The following is an 18,798-nucleotide window of genomic DNA, read 5'->3' on the forward strand; positions in this document are numbered from 1 at the left end:
GTGGACTCACTGGCTGAGTACCGGTCACGAAAAAGACAAAAAAAAAAAACAAAAAAAAAAAACTTGTAGACAAAGTTTGGTGAGAAACTTATTGATTACAAAGGGAAAAATAGAACCTGGTTGACAGCAACATAACCACAGTGATAAAAGTCAACAGCTCCAATATTGGGACAAAATGACATCATATGCCACCTGATATGGTACACAGTGGACACAATGCCATTTACGTGATATTCCACCAAAAATACATGACCTGAATCTTACCATGAGGATACATCAGACAAATCCAAACTGAGGAACATCCTACAAAGAAAAGGCCTGACTTTTTAGAAAATGTTAAGGTCATGAAAGACACAAAGACTGAGGAGCTGCTCCAGATCAAAGGAAACGAAAGAGTAGTTACAGTTAAATGCAACATGTGATCTTGGACCCAGCAAAAGGACTTTTCTTCTGTATAAAAAATATTGGTGGAAAAATGTGACAAAACTCTACGATTAGACAATATGGTGTATCAAAGTTAATTTCCTGATGTTGACCATTCTACTTTGGTTATATATTAAAAAAAGTCCTTGATTTTTAGAAAATACATACTGACATTAGAGGTAATATCTGCAACTTCTTCTCAGGTAGTTCAGGAAAAAAAAAATGCAAGTGTGTGTATATATTATATATTATATACACACAGAGAATCATAAAGCAAACATGGTAAAATATCAATATTTGGAGTATCTGGGTAAAGGGTATTCAAGAACTCTTTGCACTATTTTTGCAACTTTTCTGTAAATCTGAAACCATTTCAAAATAAAAAGCTAAAAATAAATATATACAGTCCAAGAGATCTATTGCACACCATGGTGACTATAGTTAATAACAATATGTTAAATTCTTGAAAATTTGTCAAAAGAATAGGTTTTAGTGTTCTCACCACAAAAAATAAGTACATGAGGTAATGCATATGTTAACTGGCTCAATTTAGCCATTCCACAGTGTATACATATTTCAAAACATGTTGCACACAATATATACAACTATTATTTGTTAATTAAAAAATACCTGCTTATTGAAGAAAATATGCTAAATTTAAAAACATAAAGTTAAAAAAAAAACCAAATGCCTACTATTTGTTTTCATTCTACCAGTTTTCTATGCACATATTACAGAATATTTATTTTTAACATTATTGGTTTTAACTACATACAATTTTGTCCTGCTTTTTTTTCCTTTATTCAACTGTGAACATTTTCCCATGTCATCATAAATTCTCAAATGTCATTCCAGCTTATGAATATAGAATCATTTACTGGATATTTTCACTATTATAAATAATACCATGAAAAACATGATTGATATATTTTCAATGTCTTTGTGAACCTTTGAATACTTCTTTCAAATAGAGTTTCTGGATTTATCTTAGAAATATTTCTGAATCAAAAGGAATATGTATTTTTAAGACTCCTGACTTATTGTCAAATTATTTTCCAAAAAGTAATTTATTTTCTACATTTCTCTACTGCTCTTCATCTTCAAGGTACACTGATAACCTGAACAGACAGCAGCAACTCCACAGCACTGTGATCCCAGGAGCCTGGGGGGCAAACAAGTCAGAAGTGAAGTACAGGAATTAATAAGCCCTCGAGAGAGGCCCAGACACCTGTGCCCCAGAAGGAAGGGCATCCTAGGTCAGGGAACGGCCTCTGCCCTTCTGGTAGAAGACACACATTCACTCCTGAAATACACAATACGGCTTGTGGGGGCCAGCTCGTGCTTGGGTGAGTCCGGCATGAGCCACAGTGGTTAAGTGGGGCTTCCTGATGGGAGGGGGCACAAAATGGCAGGTGATGGAGAGGGGGTGGGGAAGAGCATACACAAAGGCCTGAAGGGACAATGGGGTCACCAATTTAAAAAGAAAAACTAGTTCAAGAACTGCTCTGCCTTTTATAGCTGTACGACTTCGGGAAAATCTCAACTTCCGGCAGCCACGTTCCTATCTAAAATGGAGTGTCATCATCGTAAACAACTCTAAAAGGGTTGTTGGGAGGACATTATGTGTAAAATGACACATAACACACAATGGGTGCTCGAAGAACATGGCAGTACTTCTCCTCCCACTCAAATTCTTCCAGACGGAGGCTTAGCCATGCCATCTAGCCCCCAGGTCTTGGTTTCTACACGTCATTCTCCAATAAAAGGAACCAGGGCTTCTTAAAGAAATGGTTGATTCCACAGCTGGGACATGGAGAACAAAAGATGAGCCAGGAATACCTCGCGGTGCTATATACTAAGGAGATGCTCAAGAAAACATGGGGCTGTTGAAAGAATCAGGAGACAATGCATTTTTTTAATGGATGAATAATAATCCATCGTATGGATATACTACATTTTGTCTACTCACTCTTCAGTTGATGGACATTTGGGTTGTTTCAGCTTTTTGCCTATAATAAATAATGCTGCTACATTCGTGCGCAAGTATTTGTTTGAGTACTTGTTTTCAATTCCCTGGGGTATATACTCAGTAGTGGAATTGCTGGGTCATATGATAATTCTGCTTAATGTACTAAGGAAATGCTGAACGGCTTTCCACAGCAGATGCACCACTGTACATTCCCATAGGCTATGTATGAGGGCTCCAGTTTTTCCACATTCCTGTCAATGCCATTTTGTTTTGTCTTATTTTGTTGTGAATAGCCATCCTCATAGGTGTGAAGTGGTACCTCACTTCTCATTGAGGTTTTGAATTACATTTGATTTGCATCTCCCTAATGACTAATAGTGTTGAACATCTTTTCATGTGCCATGTTGGCCATTTATAGATCTTCTCTGGACTGGCTAGTTAGCTCATTTGGTTAGAGCACTGCCTTGTAACACCAAGGTCAAGGGTTCAGACCCCTTATCAGCCAGCTGCCAACAGACAAAAATTATATATCTTCTTTAGAAAAATATTTATTCAAGTCCTTTGCTCATTTTTTAAATTGGGTTGTTTTATTGTTGTTGAGTTATGAGAGTTCTTTACATATTCTAGATACTAAACCCTTATCAAATATATAATTTGCAAATATTTCTTCCCATTATGGGAGCGTCTTTTCATCTCTTTTTTGTATACAAAATCAATTTTATTATGAACTGAACAAAAGGAGCCTAGTTATCAATACAGATATAAGCATTCTTTTTCCACTGAAACCAATGAATATACTTTTATTAATTTCCCTTTCTTTCTGGTTTAGTCCAAATGATTCTCCAGAAGACTTTTAATCCAGTGTCCTTCAGTGTCCCTTCTGCATCATCCCTGACTCCTGGAACATTTATGAATGTTCACAATAATTCACTGTCTTGATGGTGCCCTTTGATGTAAAGTTTTTAATTTTGATGAAGTCCAATTTATCTATTTTGTTGCACTTTTGGTATCATATCTAACAAATCATTGCCAAATGCAAGGCCATGAAGATTTATCCCTATGTTTTAAGAGTTTTATAGTTTTAGCTCTTACATTTAGGTATTTGATCCATCATGGGTTGATTTTGTATACAGTATAAGAAAAAGATCCAGCTCCATTCTTTTGCATGTGGATATCCAGTTGTCCCAGCACCATTTGTTGAAGAGACTATTCGTTCTCCACTGAATGGTCTTGGCACCCTTGTCGAAAATCAAAAAACAGGCCGGCCCGTGGCTCACTCAGGAGAGTGCGGTGCTGATAACACCAAGGCCCCGGGTTCGGATCCCATATACGGATGGCCGGTTTGCTCACTGGCTGAGCGTGGTGCTGACAACACCAAGTCAGGGGTTAAGATCCCCTTACCGGTCATCTTTAAAAAAAAAAAAAAAGAAAGAAAAAAGAAAATCAAAAAACCATAGATGTATAAGTTATGAGTTTATTTCTGGATTCTCAAGTCTGTTACACTGATTTATATGTCTAGCCATCTAACAGCACCACACTGTCTTAATTACTGTAGCTTTGTAGTTTTGAAATGAGGGAGTATGAGTCATCCACTTTTGTTCTTTTTCAAGACTGTTTTGGCTATTTGGGGTCTCTTGCAATTCCATACAAATTTATATCAGCTTTTGTATTTCTGCATAAAAAGCCACTGGGATTGTGATAGGAATTGCACTGAATCTGTACATTGCTTTGGGAGGTATTGTCGTCTCGACATTATTAAGTCTTCCAATCCATGAACACAAAATGTCTTTCCATTTATTTAGGTCTTTATTTGCTTTCAGCAATGTTTTGTAGTTCTCAGTGTAACAGTTTAATACCTCCTTACTTAAATTTATTCCTAAATATTTTATTCTTTTTGATTCTATTGTAAACAGAATTGTTTTCTCAACTTCCTTTCTAGATTGTCTTGCTAGCAGAGTATTAGATTCCATCGTAGAATTTTAAAAAAACAAAAAAACTGAGTCCGTACAGATATAAATAAATAAATAAATAAATAAATGGGAGAGAAGGGACAGCTCTTCCTCAGAGTAGAATTCCTACTGATAAATGTAGAAGAGGGAAATACGGAATTATCATTAGACAAATACGACAGTAATAACTGCCACAGATAAGATCCATCAATGCATTTGAAGAATTGGTGGGCATAGTGGGAGGTGGAGGGGGGTTAGGGAGAAAGTGATAAATGGCCACAAAAAATGTTTACATTGTATAATGATAAAGAAAAAAAAGTGGGCAAAAAACAGGACTTGTGTTTTCTCAAAGTATCTCCCCCAAGATACTTAACTACAATGGGAAAAAATAGTAACTTTATAGTGGAGAGACCCTGCAGACACCAATCAAACCAAGAGATCAAGGTAAACATCACTAGTAATATTTTTGTGGTATTCTTGCCACAAATGCATTACCTAATTGAAGGGCATTCTACAAAATGACTGACCAATACACTTCAAAAATGCTGCAGTTGTGAAAGGCTAAGAAACAGTAACAGATTGGAAGAGGCTAAGGAGATGTGATAAAGTAAATGCAAGGCAGGGTCCTAGATAGTGTCCTGGAACAGAAAGAGGACAGTAATAGGAAAATTGATGACATTCTAGTAAGGTATATAGTTTAGTTCAGGGACTGGCAGACTATGGCCTGCAGGCCAAGCCTAGCCCACTATTTTTGTAAATAAAGCTTTATTGGAAAACAGCCATACCCATTTATTTACGTATTATCTATGGCTGCTTTGTTGCTAAAACAGAGTTGAGTAGTTGTCACAGAAACCTCACGGCTCACAAAACCTAAAGTTCTTACTGATCTGGTCCTTTACAGAAAAAGTTTGCCAACACACGACTTAGTTAAAAATACTATACCAATGTTAATTTCCTGTTCTTAATCATTTTATTATGTTTATGTAAACTTCAGGGAAGGCTGGGAGAGAAATACAGGGAAACTCTCCTGTGCCATTTTTGCAATTTTTCTATAAGTACAAAATTTGTTTAAAAAAGAATTACAACAAAAATTCCAGCAGCAGCCTTATTGTAAGTCCTTCCCATCAGCTTCCCCAGACATACTTTATACCTTCCTGCCTCTTTCTACTTCCCTGTTCAAGACAACATTTATCCAAGCAAGTGTTGAACAAATGTCTGATGACCTGGATTCCTTATAATCTCAAAGAAACAAGGGTTAGTATCCTTGGTTCTTAAAAAAGAAAAGAAAAGCACTCAGAATTGCAGAAGAAAGGCCAGCCTACTCCAAGACAGCATTGTGTTTACTGCTGGCTCACTAAGCAGGAGCCAAGCAATGGAACTAATGTTTACTAAATACCTACTATGTGCCAAGTACCATGCTAGGCACTTTATACAAGTTCTTTCTTTTAATTCACATGATAAACCTATTTGGAGAAATATTTCACCCATTTTATAGATACAAATTCAAAGACCTAAGGGCCAAGCAAATTACCGAAGGTCCCACAGCCAGCAATGCACAGAGGAAGACTGAAGGACCTTGTGGGACCCTCTCTGTGCCTTCTTGTTGCAATCCTAACAAGAAAGGGGGCGACCCAATTGCTGGCTCCCAGTGGTTCTCATGCTGGCAGAGTCACCCAGGTTCAGTCAGCAGTGGGCTGTGCCATTCTGCAAAAACTGAATTTCCACTAGGGCAGTGAGGACCAGGGAGCCACAGAGGGCTGCTCTGGGCAGCAGCCGCACACACGGAGCAGGTCTCAGGGTGCCTTTCTTCTGGCCAGCAAGTAGAGGCAACAGCAGGAAGCACCAGCGCTGACAGAAGGCAGAGAGTCCAGATTTCACCCAGCAGTCAGGCCAGAGTGCCACTGAGCTGAGGCCTCAGGTGGCACTGTTTTGACCAACTTCGTGTGCATTTCACCTTGACATTAGGCCATTGCTACACATTTAAGGCCGGTGTCAATCAAATGTGTACTGACCACCAACTCTAGGTCATCTCTGTGACCTGTGTCTGGATATGCACGCCGTGTTTTTAAATTCTAGAATTTGGGGAGAAGGGTTATTGTTAAAAACCTACAATACGAACAAGTCAGTAAGAATTAGATCCCATTGCTATGGTGATAGAGGACTGTGATGTCTATAAAAACATCTGCAATTATTACTCCATTTATAAGATTGCCCCTCAGCATTAAACAATTACCCAAAGAGAGCTTTTTATGCCTGGCCAAGTTGTCTTATGAGGTGGGATGGCAAAATCCTCTGGTCTGCCCTGACTTCATACTGCGTCTGTTGCTCAAGCACACTGGGTCACACAAGCTGCTCCTTCCTTTTGGCTAATGGCTTAATGCTCCATCTGACACTACCCAGAAAGGTGCACCCCTGGCTGCAGCAAGCGGTGGGGACACAGTTGGGTTATGAGAACTGCTGCTTCAATGCATCTGCTGTAGCTTCCTGTTAGAAAAGACACCCACCACATCACACCGCGCACCTGCACGAGGGGCTATGAGGGAATTTCTCCAGGCTGTAGTACTGGAGAAAAGTCCTCCTGAGCACCGACCCACGTCCCAGTGGCTTCATGCTTAACTACATGCACTGTCCAATGCAGGCAGGGTGACTCTGCTGGGCCCCTGGTCTCCACAAGGTGACTTAGTAGTTCAGCAGCTTTTTCCTTGTCATCCTACCATCTCAACATGTAAACTTCCAGGGCTGCAATGATGGGAAGAAGACTGTCGGAGGGCCCAGCTTATAAATGCTTCCATCCAAGAGCAACGCACATCGCCTCCTTCCATCGTCCACTAACCAAAGTTAATTTCAAGAGGGCTAAGAAACGCCAGGAGTGCAGAAATATTCAGTGAGCAGAAATGCACCTGCCACAAGTGTGCAGGGCTTGCTCAAGGTGGTGCAGGGCCAGTGGCAGAACTGGTGGGAGTCTAGTTGCATAAGAAAGAACTCATGGCCTAGAAACCCAATTTTTAAAAATTTAGATAGAATTCATACACCATAAAATTCACCCTTTTAAAGTGTATAATTCAGTGGTTTTTGCTATACTCACCTCTTGTGCAACCATCACCACTATTCATTCCAGAACATTCTCATCACCCTGAAAAGAAATTCCAGCCCATCAGCAGTCACTCCCCATTCCTGATTTGTCTTTGACTGGTGGACAGAGTGAACTGTCTAAGAGAGAGTCTTCCCCTCTTTACTCTGGATGCCAAGAAACTCACAACAAATCTGTGGAGTGTCAAGCAGCCACCCACTACCCTTAATGCCAGGTTTTCCCTCTATCATTTTTTTTTTTTGCACTAACTGCCTCATTTACTTATTGCTTCCTAAATAAATACTGATTGCAATAACAACCTGTATTAAGCACTTACAATATGACATTCTACTATTTCACTTCAACCTTACAACACCTCTCTAAGGCAGAGGAACTGTAATTACCACAAAGGTTAAAATGACTTGTTCAATGTCAGGGAATTGGTAAATGACAGAAACAGGATTCAAACCCAGATAGTTGGTGCCATGGCCACTCTATTGATCATCTCCCCTTCAAAACCTTTTTAGAATAAGGCATAGTTACAGATAGACGCTGCCTCCTTGAACAAGCTGAGGTCATTTTGTGGCTGACATCCTGGCCATACCAGGAGAAAACAGTATTGCTCAAGACTAAGTAATCCCTGGAGAAGGACTCGGAGGAAGCTGGTGTCTGGCTGGAGCTATCCTGCACCTCTGCACCCTCGGTGCTCATCAGGCCTGGCATAACATGGGTGCTGAGTATTTATCTGCTGAATGACTGGATGAATAAAATCTCCCAGATCGGAGTTACTGCCTCACACACAATGGTACAGCACACTAGAGCATTTGTGCAGAATCAGCAAGGAGCATTTGAACAGCATCTGCTGCCTTCTGAGACCTCTTGGCTCTGCCTAAGGTCAACCACTAAGAGCAGCAAGAAGCTGAGCCTGGTTTTTCAACTTTCACAGCAAAATGGCAGGACATTGCACGTGGGAGGTCTTAAAAACTTCAGGACCTCCACTTCGGACTGGCTGCCTCCCACTCTGGCAAAAGGTCTCTACTCACTCTCTCCCCCAGATCTTCAACTTTCAGCCCTGCCTGCTAAGATATATTACTCTATTCTCTGGATCCCATTCCCCCAATGATCTGCCCTTACAATATTATGACTGAGCCTGAAGCTCTTGACTCCTTACCTGGATGGGTCCCAGAAAGAGCCACTTGTGCACACTCCTCTGTTCTTTGGAATGTTACCCCCACCCTTGCCTAAGCCACCACCATTTGCTGGCCTTGTCCCTGCACAAGTGTAGCTCCAGCACCTCAAGGAGAGCCCAGCACACACAAGGTGCCTTACAAAGGCCTGCTGAATGCAGAGGCTGCTGCCCACTGCTTTCTTCCATGACCCTCAGGTGAAGGCCCAGGGAAAAGTTCTTCTTGTGATAAAATAATCTGCTTCCTTTCTTCAATAATGTTTGCTGTGCAATCCCATCCTTCTTTGCCTTGACTTCTTGGAAGCTCTGAGTAGAGTTTTGTGCCTAATCACAATAGCTTCCCTTGACTGTTTTTGTAGTTACTAGCCTCCCAGTGTCCTTCTCTCAATTACCAGGTTTCTCCGCTTTTAGCTCTTTCTGTAGTTTTTAGTTTTGCTGGGGATAGTGTGAGATTTGAAATTCGACAAAATTACAACCCAGTTGAGGCATAAATAAACATGGGCCTTGTTGATCGACAGACCTTGGTTCAAACCCCAGATACACCACCTACACACCAAGGGACCCTGGGCACATTCTTATCAAGCCTCAGTCCCCTCGCTGACCATCTTCATGGTGTTATGATGATTACATGCGACAGAAACACCCAGCACAGGACCTGACATACAACAAACACTCAAAAGTTAGCCTAGACTCCTTTTATTTATTTTCATTAGAATTTTAAAAATAAACCAATTCATTCATGTCTTTGGCATCCAGGTAACTAACCTAGAAAGATCTAGAAATACAATCATGTGTCACTTGATGGGGATACATTCTGAGAAATGTGTCATTAAGTGATTCATTGTTGTGCAAACATCATAGAGTGTCCCTACACAAACCTAGATGGTACTACTACACACCTAGGCTATATGGCACAGCCTATGCACCTAGGTTACAAACCTGTGCAGCATGTTACTGTACTGAATACTGTAGGCAATTGTAACACAAAGGTAAGTATTTGTTTTTCTAAACATATCTAAACAAAGAAAAGGTAGAGTAAACGTACGGTATAAAAAATTAAAAAATGGTATACTTGTACAGGGCACTTACCATGAATGGAGCTTGCAGGATTAGAAGCTCCTTTGGGTGAGTCAGTGAGTGAGTGGTGAGTGAATGTGAAAATCTAGGACATTACTGTGCACCACTGTAGGCTTTACAAACACTGTGCACTTAGGCTACACTAAATTTATTTTTAAAATAGTAATTGCATCACAACAGCTACAATGTCACTAAGCGATAGGAATTTTTTAGCTCCATTATAATCTCATGGGACCACTGTCATATGTGCAGTCCATTCTTGACCAAAATATTGTTATGCAGCACATGACTGTACTTAGAATACTATGGAGGGGGTACTTAAGTTCTTTCTCTGCTGCAATTATAAAATAATTATTGAATTAATTTTTAAATTAATAATATCAATTGCAGCAGGAACTTGAAACATTTGAAATTTTATACCCAGATGGAAAACTAAAATCCTACCAAAAGTTCATTGTACCTTAGGATAATCATCAAAAGTACAGATCAGGCCCAATTTTGACATCTGGGTTCAATCAGTATGCAGGAGAAATCTCAGCAGTCATCTCGAAAGAGAAAAGCCACATGCATCCATTCATCCATTATTTACTGCCTGCCCACCTTACGCCTGGCACTGTTCTGTGCACTGGCTTACACTCATGGAAATGACAGGGAAGTCCCCTGTTCTTACTGCATTCATTTTATTCCAGCCACACTGCCATCAGGGAGAGGGGAATTAGACTCCTTTTATTATAAACCTCTTCGCATCATTTATGGATGTAGACGGAGGAGAAGGAAACCCACACACACAATAAGACAGTGAGAGGGACGGCAATTCTTGAGCAAAGCCAGGGTGATACAGGCATGGCTTCGAGATCAATCTAGCACTAGGACCATGGACAGATCTTGGGCAGTGGTGCGGAGGAACAGAGAGGAAGAATTATGGACTCAAGGAGGCAAGTTAGGGGGTGAGCACAGCAGGAAATGACAACGGGCTCCATGAAGACCACAACAGAGAAAGAGGTTCAAAGACTAAAAACTGATCAGGCTTGATGGTGGCAGGAGACCCAGGATGAAGAGGGGGGAAAGAGAAAGGTGTCTTTTGTCCTTAGAGCTTCAGGGACTAGAAAGATGGTGAGGCCAATGGCAAGGATAGAGACCTTGTTGGTGGAGGTTTCAGGTGGGATGGGGCCTTTCATTGTTGTTATGGTGCTAAATGACCTTTCAGAGTCTGCAAATCATACTACATAAGGGACTGCATCCAATATGTCCACATAACACCATGTGCTTTCATAAACACTCACACAGGTTCTGAAACCCTTAACCAAAACCAACAAGTGCTTTCCTTCACAAGACCGAAACTTTGTAGAAAACTTTCTGATGCCTGGAATGTATTACCAACTTAAACCCCACCCCTGAAAGAATCCGGGCTCAATTGGCTAGTACATTCTCCTGTGTATTCAAGAACCACTATCCCTGTTTGCAATGTTGAAAACCGATCCCAGGTGACCTACAGTCAACACACCTGAGTTCAGAGGTGACTGAGAGTTCATGTGTTCCTGCTCAACCCTGCAAAGCTTTGTACAAACTCAGCCTACCCAACACAGTGATGATGCATGCCTGTGAAAATCAAAGTATCACCAGAACACAGTGCTCTACAGATGCACAAACATCAAAGTGAAAGGTAACAGGGCAGCTGACTCTGCAAACAGGGTGGGGCAAGCAGGGTCATAGGAAAAAGTACTAAAGATAAAAGTAGGGGAGATAAATGGAGATGACTCCAGACTACTCATAAATTTCACCTTGAAGTAAACTGTGTAAGTTCCACAGTAGAGAGCACACCCCCAGCATCCATCTTCCTCCCTCTTACCCCAACCAGGTGGACAGAAGCCCACTTTTTCCATTCTATTGTCCTAGCACAGAATGTCTCCTCAAGAATTCGATTCTCTGAGAATAGTCCATAGCTGAGAGCACCACAGCTCAGCCCATTATCATATTCTAGTTTAGCCTTGAAGCCAATTAATATCTGGAAAGCATGTGTACAATTCTCTTGGCTATGCACAGATGCTGTACAAAGGAGATCAGAATGCCTCACCCTCCAGCAATCCAGTTAACGAACAATTTCTAGATTTGCAGCTGCCTAAGTCTCCTCTTTTTACAAGTGAAATAAGAAAGCTCTCCACATCACTAGTTTTCTGCACAAGCCACCCAGAAGGACCAGGTGCCCCAGGTGCTTTGTTCACAGCACTTCCAAGCATCAACTGAGGTGTCAGAACAACCAGCATCAGAAATGACAGAGGCTGATGAACTTGGCTCCAATGGACCCAACCAACACAGCCACCAGCCTGCAGAAGACCATGGCTTGCCCCATGGACTCCTCCACTACCTTCACACCCACACACCCACACCTGAGTGTGCACGCTAACCCCAACAGGTACACAACTGATCTCACCTGGGGAGGGGTTTGGAGAGGAAAAACACTTTTAAGATGTAGAGCTCTAAAACAGGATGACTACAAATTTAGGCACAGTAAAAATTCCCAAATGACTGGTAACTCACCCAGAGGGACATTAGGCAGTAAGAAGGTCTGAATACCCAATACGAGAAAACACTGTTCTGGGTAAGTCACACCACTGACTTTTAAAAAGCCTTTCCATCACTTTGCGTGGTTCATTAGACACTTTCAGATAAGCCCCACCATTCACCCTCAGCCTCATGCAACCTACACCCTACCACCCCAGAGACGGTGTACCTTTGTGGGCTCAGAGAACTCCTACTGACCCGCCCAGACCCAACTCAAAAGGCACCTCCTCCACGCAGCCCCAGGGGCGGCTCCTCCTGCATGCTCCCCCAGGCACACACTTTCTTCTGGTTGTACACACCAGGCTCAGCACTAATGAGCACCTTTCACCATCATCTCAAGAATGAACTCCACACTCTGCCAAACTTATTGATTTCTATGTTTTCTTCCCTCCCCATCAGAGTCCTCAAGTGCCTGAACCAGACCCTACAAACAGAAACATATACCCTGAGGGCCAAATCCGTTTTTAAGTGTCATTCCACAGGGATCTAAACATTGCCAAGAATGGAGAGAATCAACTGCTGAAAAAAGCAACACCTTCTGAGCTATTCCAGAAGGCTGGTGGAGTAGGGATTCATTACCCAGCTTTACAATGAAGAAACTAATGCTCAGTGTGGGCCGATGGCCTGTAAAGCAGGTAAGCTACCTTTGACCCGGGTGCTTCTCTCCTCCTGCCTGGTGAGTCTAAATTTCTGCCAAATGCCAGAGAACAGAACTGCACAGGAATACAAGTTTTGTTCTGTAGCCTGTTTGAAAATAATACAGAATTGGCATTTTCTGTCTCTCTAGAAGATACTCATTTGTGTTTCTTATACATACAGTATGAGAAAATGTGCAGTGAAGCATACAAGATAGCATACACTTACTCGTGCAATGTGGTAGTGGGAGTGAGGACCAATCATATTATTAAGCAATGATACATATTAGGAGATTTCCCCTCCACAAAAAAAACCAATCCTCTACAGCCAGAGAGTGAGATACCACAGCACAAAAGAGAGCAGGCTTTGGAGGCACACAGCCAGGTGAGGCCTCAGCTTCACGCTCACGGCCCTGAGCAAGTGAGGCCACCTCAAGATGACCTCCCCAGCTGTGAAGTGGACATGGAAACACAAACATTTTGGGGTCATCAGAAGAACCTAAACTTCTGATATTATCTCTGTGTGTATGTGCATGGGTATATACACAGTACAAACAGCCCAGAGTCTGGCATAAACTTCCCTGAAATACAAAGATCTCTGCCATTAGCAGTTAGTCTTCAAAACTGGCCTTAGAATTCTGAATTTAAAAATGACTTCCCATTGGTGGGAACATAACAAGATACCACCTTTCTGGAAGGGAGTTTGGCCATCTCTGTCAACATTTAAAGTCCCGACATTTACACACACACCCACACACTCCTCTGTGTTATTTTTCTCTCTAGTGGTTACCAGGATCTGACAGACCATACATGTTTAGCTCCCCACTAGGAGACTGGATCCATGAGGGATCTGTCTCTTTACTCACTGCTATACCCCTGACCTCTCAAAGAGTGCCTGCTACATATTAGGTAGCCAATATCTGTTAAATAAATACATTTAAAAGCTCATATACATTGTTCCATTTCTTCTACTTCTAAGAACTCATTATGCAAAAATATTTGCCCAAGTACACAAAGACAAACATGACTACTTACTGCAGCAGAGTTCATAATTGCAAAAAGCTGCAAACGACACAAACTTTCTTCAACAGTACTAGTTATTGGAATTTTTGAAAAAAATTAGGTTTTTAAAAAGAGTGAGGTAGATCTTTATATAGAAAGATAGAAATAGTCATGTTAAGTAATAAAAAGCCAGTCTTAGAGCAGTATGGCTAGTATTTTCAGTTAAAAATTTAAATAGTTAGGGCCAGCCTGTGGCTCATTTGGGAGACTGTGGTGCTGATAACACCAAGGCCCAGGGTTCGAATCCCTATATAGGGATGGCCGGTTAGCTCGCTTGGGAGAGCGTGGTGCTGACAACACCAAGTCAAGGGTTAAGATCCCCTTCCAGTCATCTTTTTAAAATAAGTAAATAAAAATTTAAATAGTAAAAACTTCCTGCTGTTTTAAGTAATAATAATATTTTTGTGTAAAGAAAAATATCTGGAGAATATGCCCTACACCACTAGTGGTGATTTTCTGCCTCACTGTAAGGCTATGAAGGACATTCCCTATCTATAGGGCATGTTTCAGTAAATAGTTTTATTTACAATGAGCACTTAATATCTTTGTAAATAAAAAAGTACATTTTTAAATAGAAATAGTCATTTCTCCATTTCACTTTTTTCTAATTTTTAAAAATGGATCTGACATACAATAAAAAGTTAAATCCCAAACCACTCAACTGAAGCCCACGGGCCTGGAGTGGTTTCCCAAAAGACGCACAGTGTTAGTGCCAGAGCCTGACCTCAGTTTCTCTGTCTCCCAACTCAGTGCTCCGCTCCTCCCTGAAGCACAAGGAAGCTGAGACCGCTGCAGGGGCAGCTGGCCTCTTTGGAACCTGGAAAGGTCCATCAGGAAAAAAAAAAAGTTGCTTAAGAACTGAATTCTTTTTAACTTGAAATGTTCTAACGAGTATATGTTCTGGATTTGCCAAGCAGCTCTGACAGATGTATAGTGCATTTCCAAAGTATACGCAGCCAATGTAAGTCAGGTGGATACTCCTGGGTGGTAGGAGTTTGTAAACAGCCACAGGGAATGCCTGTTGCCTGAGAAAACTGAACTTTCAGGACCTGCCATTGACTCCAGGTTGATACTCCTTTAACTCCTTGAAAATCAGGATCTGCAGATAGTGGCTGCAGTCAATGCTGCTATTTCCAGGTGCCAAAGTATATCCCTGGGATTTGTTTCATTTCAAACCTATTATTTTTTCAATGCTAGATGTAAGGAATTTTGGAGTTAAGAGCGCTCTGAAGTTTTCAACACCCAACACACTGGAAGCTAATTCACTGAAATGCAGACCTCTTTTGGGGATACTGTTGACAGTGATTAAGCTATCTGCTCCATGAAACAGTTTCCCACATCAGATGGTATGGAAGCAGCTCAAGAACCACTCTCCCAAAACGAAAGTAGGATTCCTTAGAGAAACAAGCAATAAAAAAAAGCGGACCCTTCTGGATTCACTGGTTTACTAACTGGGCCTTTTGGATTGTTTTCCTGACCAAGTCAACCCTACAACCACTCGAAGGGGATCTGCATAGGGTGGTTGATGGATCAGTGCCTTCTCCACAAACAGGGCCTGAGGAATTGTAGAGCATGGATACTGGACCCCAGCGGGTTAGATAACCGCTTGCCTTACGAGGCAGGTTTCAGTTCTCTGTGCCACTCTCCAGGACCCTGTCTTGATCCTCAGAACCTAAATCCTATGAGGGCAGCAGAGTGGCCATATTACTACCCGTACTACTGATGAAGAAATAGAAGCTCAAAGAAGTATCCTGACAAAGTGCCAAGATTCAAACCCAGGACCATCCACTCCAGTCCATTCTCCCTGTATGCTAGCATAATTCTCTAGCTTGGCCAAGCTCAGAGAGAAAGTTACAGCTTTACAGCCACTTCCATTGAAATGGCCCCAAACTTCTCAGTACTGGTCACCAGTTTACACAACTGTGACTTGCCCGGAAAAACGAAAAACAAAAGGTCGAGGTCAAATTCCCTGTAGCGCCCCATTCCCCCTGCCGCCCAAGAGACCTCGACCTCTTACCCAGTTGCTCCTGCCTGTGAGGGACACTGCCCCAGGGATGCACTTTGGGCGACTCCCAGGAGAGGCAGGGCAGGCGGGCTCCCCTGAGCCCTCGACTGAGTCCACCTGGTGCTAGAGTCAGGTTCGGGTCCCATTCGCGCTCATCGAGCACCTCCTACATGTTACCCCTATAATTCGCTGCCTCCCAAGGCCCATTGTACAGACGGGGAAACTGAAACTCGGAGAGGGAAATTGGTTTCGCCCGAGGGCGGCGGCGCAGGGAATGGAGCCCGAGCCCTCATACGTCGGGACCCGATCCCCGGCCCAAACGCCTGCCGGGCGCTTCCGGCCCGCGCTGTGGCAACCACGACCCTCACTCAAGCCGCCGCGGGAGGTCAGCGCCGGGGAAGGGCCACCGGGGGAAGGGCGGGGGTGGGAGCCGCGGCCGGTGAGAGGTACCGCGACTTGGCCGGAGAATCCGCCCCACCGCCGAGAGCCAGGCGGCCACGGCGGGCAGAAGCATCCGGCAGCCCCCGGGCCCCGACCTCGCCCACCAAGCGCCCGCGATCACGCGCACTCACCGCGGGAGGCCGGGCAGCTCTCTGGGGCACCTGGGCAGGACGCAGGCCCACACCACTGAGGCGCTACCACCGCCCGCGCCGGCCGCGGGGGTGTGAGCGCGGCCGTCGGGCAGCCTCTCCGCCCACTCGGGCCCCGCGCGCGCTCCCGAAGCAGGCCGCCCTGTCCTCCTTCCCCCCGTCGAATCCGTGCTCTTGGTATGGCCCGTCCAGGCCACGCCCCCTCGCGTCTCTGCTAGGCCGCCGGGCCTGGGAGCCCAGCGAGCTGAGTCGCAGCGGTTTTTCTCTCCCCGACTCTGCAGGCCCCACGGACCGGCTGCCCACCCTCTCGACGATCACTGCGGGGCCGTGGCTGTGCGCTAGCTGGGACTGAAATGCTGGCCTGCTTACAGGAGGGAAGTGACCGTGCAGAGGGCGAAGACTGCACCAAAGAGGCGGGGAAGGCGCAGAGTGCGCCTCGGGTTTGAAGTCTGGCTGTCTTGGTCGGGGATAAGAATCCCACCTCTGCCTCCTACTCTGGTTCCTGCGTTACAGGGTTGTGAGGATTAAGTGATGGAACCTTTGTTTTTAAAGAATGTAGCGCAGTGCGATAGTAAGTGCACTAGAAATATACGCCATTACCATTATTGTTGTTACTACTGCTATCGTTACAGACCCTGCCGCGAGTTCCTTTTGGAACAGTGAACAGCTCTTCTCAGAGCCCGCTCTCCTTCTTTAAAAACGGGGCCTACCAACTGACAGCCAAACACTGTGAAAATAGTAAAGTCCTGTACAAACAGATTATTACCACGGCCTGGTGTTAGGCTTCCTATGTCCAGGAACCAGTCCCTCCAACAGGTTTGATGAATGCAGGAGCTCTCAGGGTGGGGCACACCCTGTCCAACTAAGGAACTGAACAGGTGACTCCCAACAAGGCCCTCGATAGAGCTGCGGAGAAATTCATCACCCAGATATCCAATACTATGTCCCACCCTTTCAACACCCTGTTGGACATCTCTCCTGGATGTCCCACTGACGCTTCAAACTCTGACTTCTTGTGGCCTGTTTCTGTGAAGCAGAACTCCTAAGAACACTGAGTCCCCTCTTTCTGCTAGCATCACTTAGGAAACATCAGGAAACAGGCATCTTATTTCTTTTGTTTTCACCCATTGAACCAGTAACAGAGTCCTATGGATTCTATCTCCAGAACATCTTTTCTCACCTTTCCTGCTGCCCCTGTCCTAGTCACCTGGAGTCACCTTTTATCTGAATGATATCAGAAGCTTCCTAACTGTATGCCACCTCGTTTCTTCTCCTGGCCAGGGAAGCTTCTCTTCCTTATTTACTGCCCCACTTTCCTGCCCCCACCCCAGGAAAAAATACACTCACCAGCCAACTGGGGAAAAAAAGGTAGGTTGGATACACACCTCACATTTTACACTAATAATATAAATTCCAGATAGATAAAATATTTAAATGATTTTTTTTAAAAAAGAAAAAAAAAAAAAACACCGAAAGTTTCAAAAGAGGCTCTTTTGAGTTATGATGCAAACCCCAGAAGCTATAAATAGAAAGATTGAGAAATCTGCTTATATAAAAATCAAAACTTGATGGGTGGCAAAAACCTACAAGCCAAGTCAAAAGACAAATGACAAACTAGGAGAAACTATTTGCAACTATTAATCGTCAAAGGACTAGTTTTGCTAAGAAAGAGCCCCTACTACTTAATAAGAAGACTAATTAACAAAAATGGGCAAGAGATTTGAATCATAGGTACCAGAAGAGGAAATACTTAACTATATGAAAAGTTCTTCTACCTCATGCATAAAAGAAATGCAAATTAAAACTTGTCTGAGATACCCGCTTTTTCACCTATGGCTATGACAAAATCCAAACATTTGATGACACATAGCTGGTGGAGCTGTGTGGAAATAGGTCTGACATTTATTGTTGCTACATCTGTACGTGGATGCCAACCAGCTATAAAAAGGGAAACTTATTGCTGATACAGAACAATCTCTGAGATAAGTTGATAAAAATGGCAAGGTCAGAACAATTGGTATAAAATGCTACCATTTGTGTTTTTTTCGAACAATTGTGGTGGAAAGTAGGGGAAGAATGGGCATACTATGTAGACATATTTGCCAGTATGTGCATGAAATATCTCTGGAAAGAAAAGAAACTGGTAACTTTGGTTGTCCCTGGGAGGCTGGAGACAAGGGGTGAAGGAAGGCTTCACTGTATACTCTGTATCTTTCAAATTTTCTGCCTTATGAATGTTTTACTTATTCTAAGCCAAATACATAAATATT

The 18,798-nt window shown here is 43.0% G+C and overlaps 1 protein-coding gene across 2 annotated transcripts in view; it reads right to left on the bottom strand.

Annotated features, from left to right (window-relative positions):
* Positions 1 to 16,544, bottom strand: part of LOC134371974 (NADPH--cytochrome P450 reductase) — a 61,032-nt gene extending 44,488 nt beyond the window's left edge. Inside the window, exon 1 of one of the 2 annotated variants that reach the window (XM_063088959.1) lies at positions 16,511 to 16,544. The gene's annotated coding sequence lies outside the window, so the exon portion shown is untranslated. Of the gene's footprint in view, positions 1 to 14,657; positions 14,676 to 16,510 lie in introns of those variants that run through there. The other variant, XM_063088958.1, reaches the window with a different exon arrangement.
* Between the last annotated feature and the right edge of the window lie 2,254 nt (positions 16,545 to 18,798).

This window comes from Cynocephalus volans, chromosome 3 (assembly GCF_027409185.1).
Source record: "Cynocephalus volans isolate mCynVol1 chromosome 3, mCynVol1.pri, whole genome shotgun sequence".
In the NCBI taxonomy this organism is placed as follows: Eukaryota; Metazoa; Chordata; class Mammalia; order Dermoptera; family Cynocephalidae; genus Cynocephalus; species Cynocephalus volans.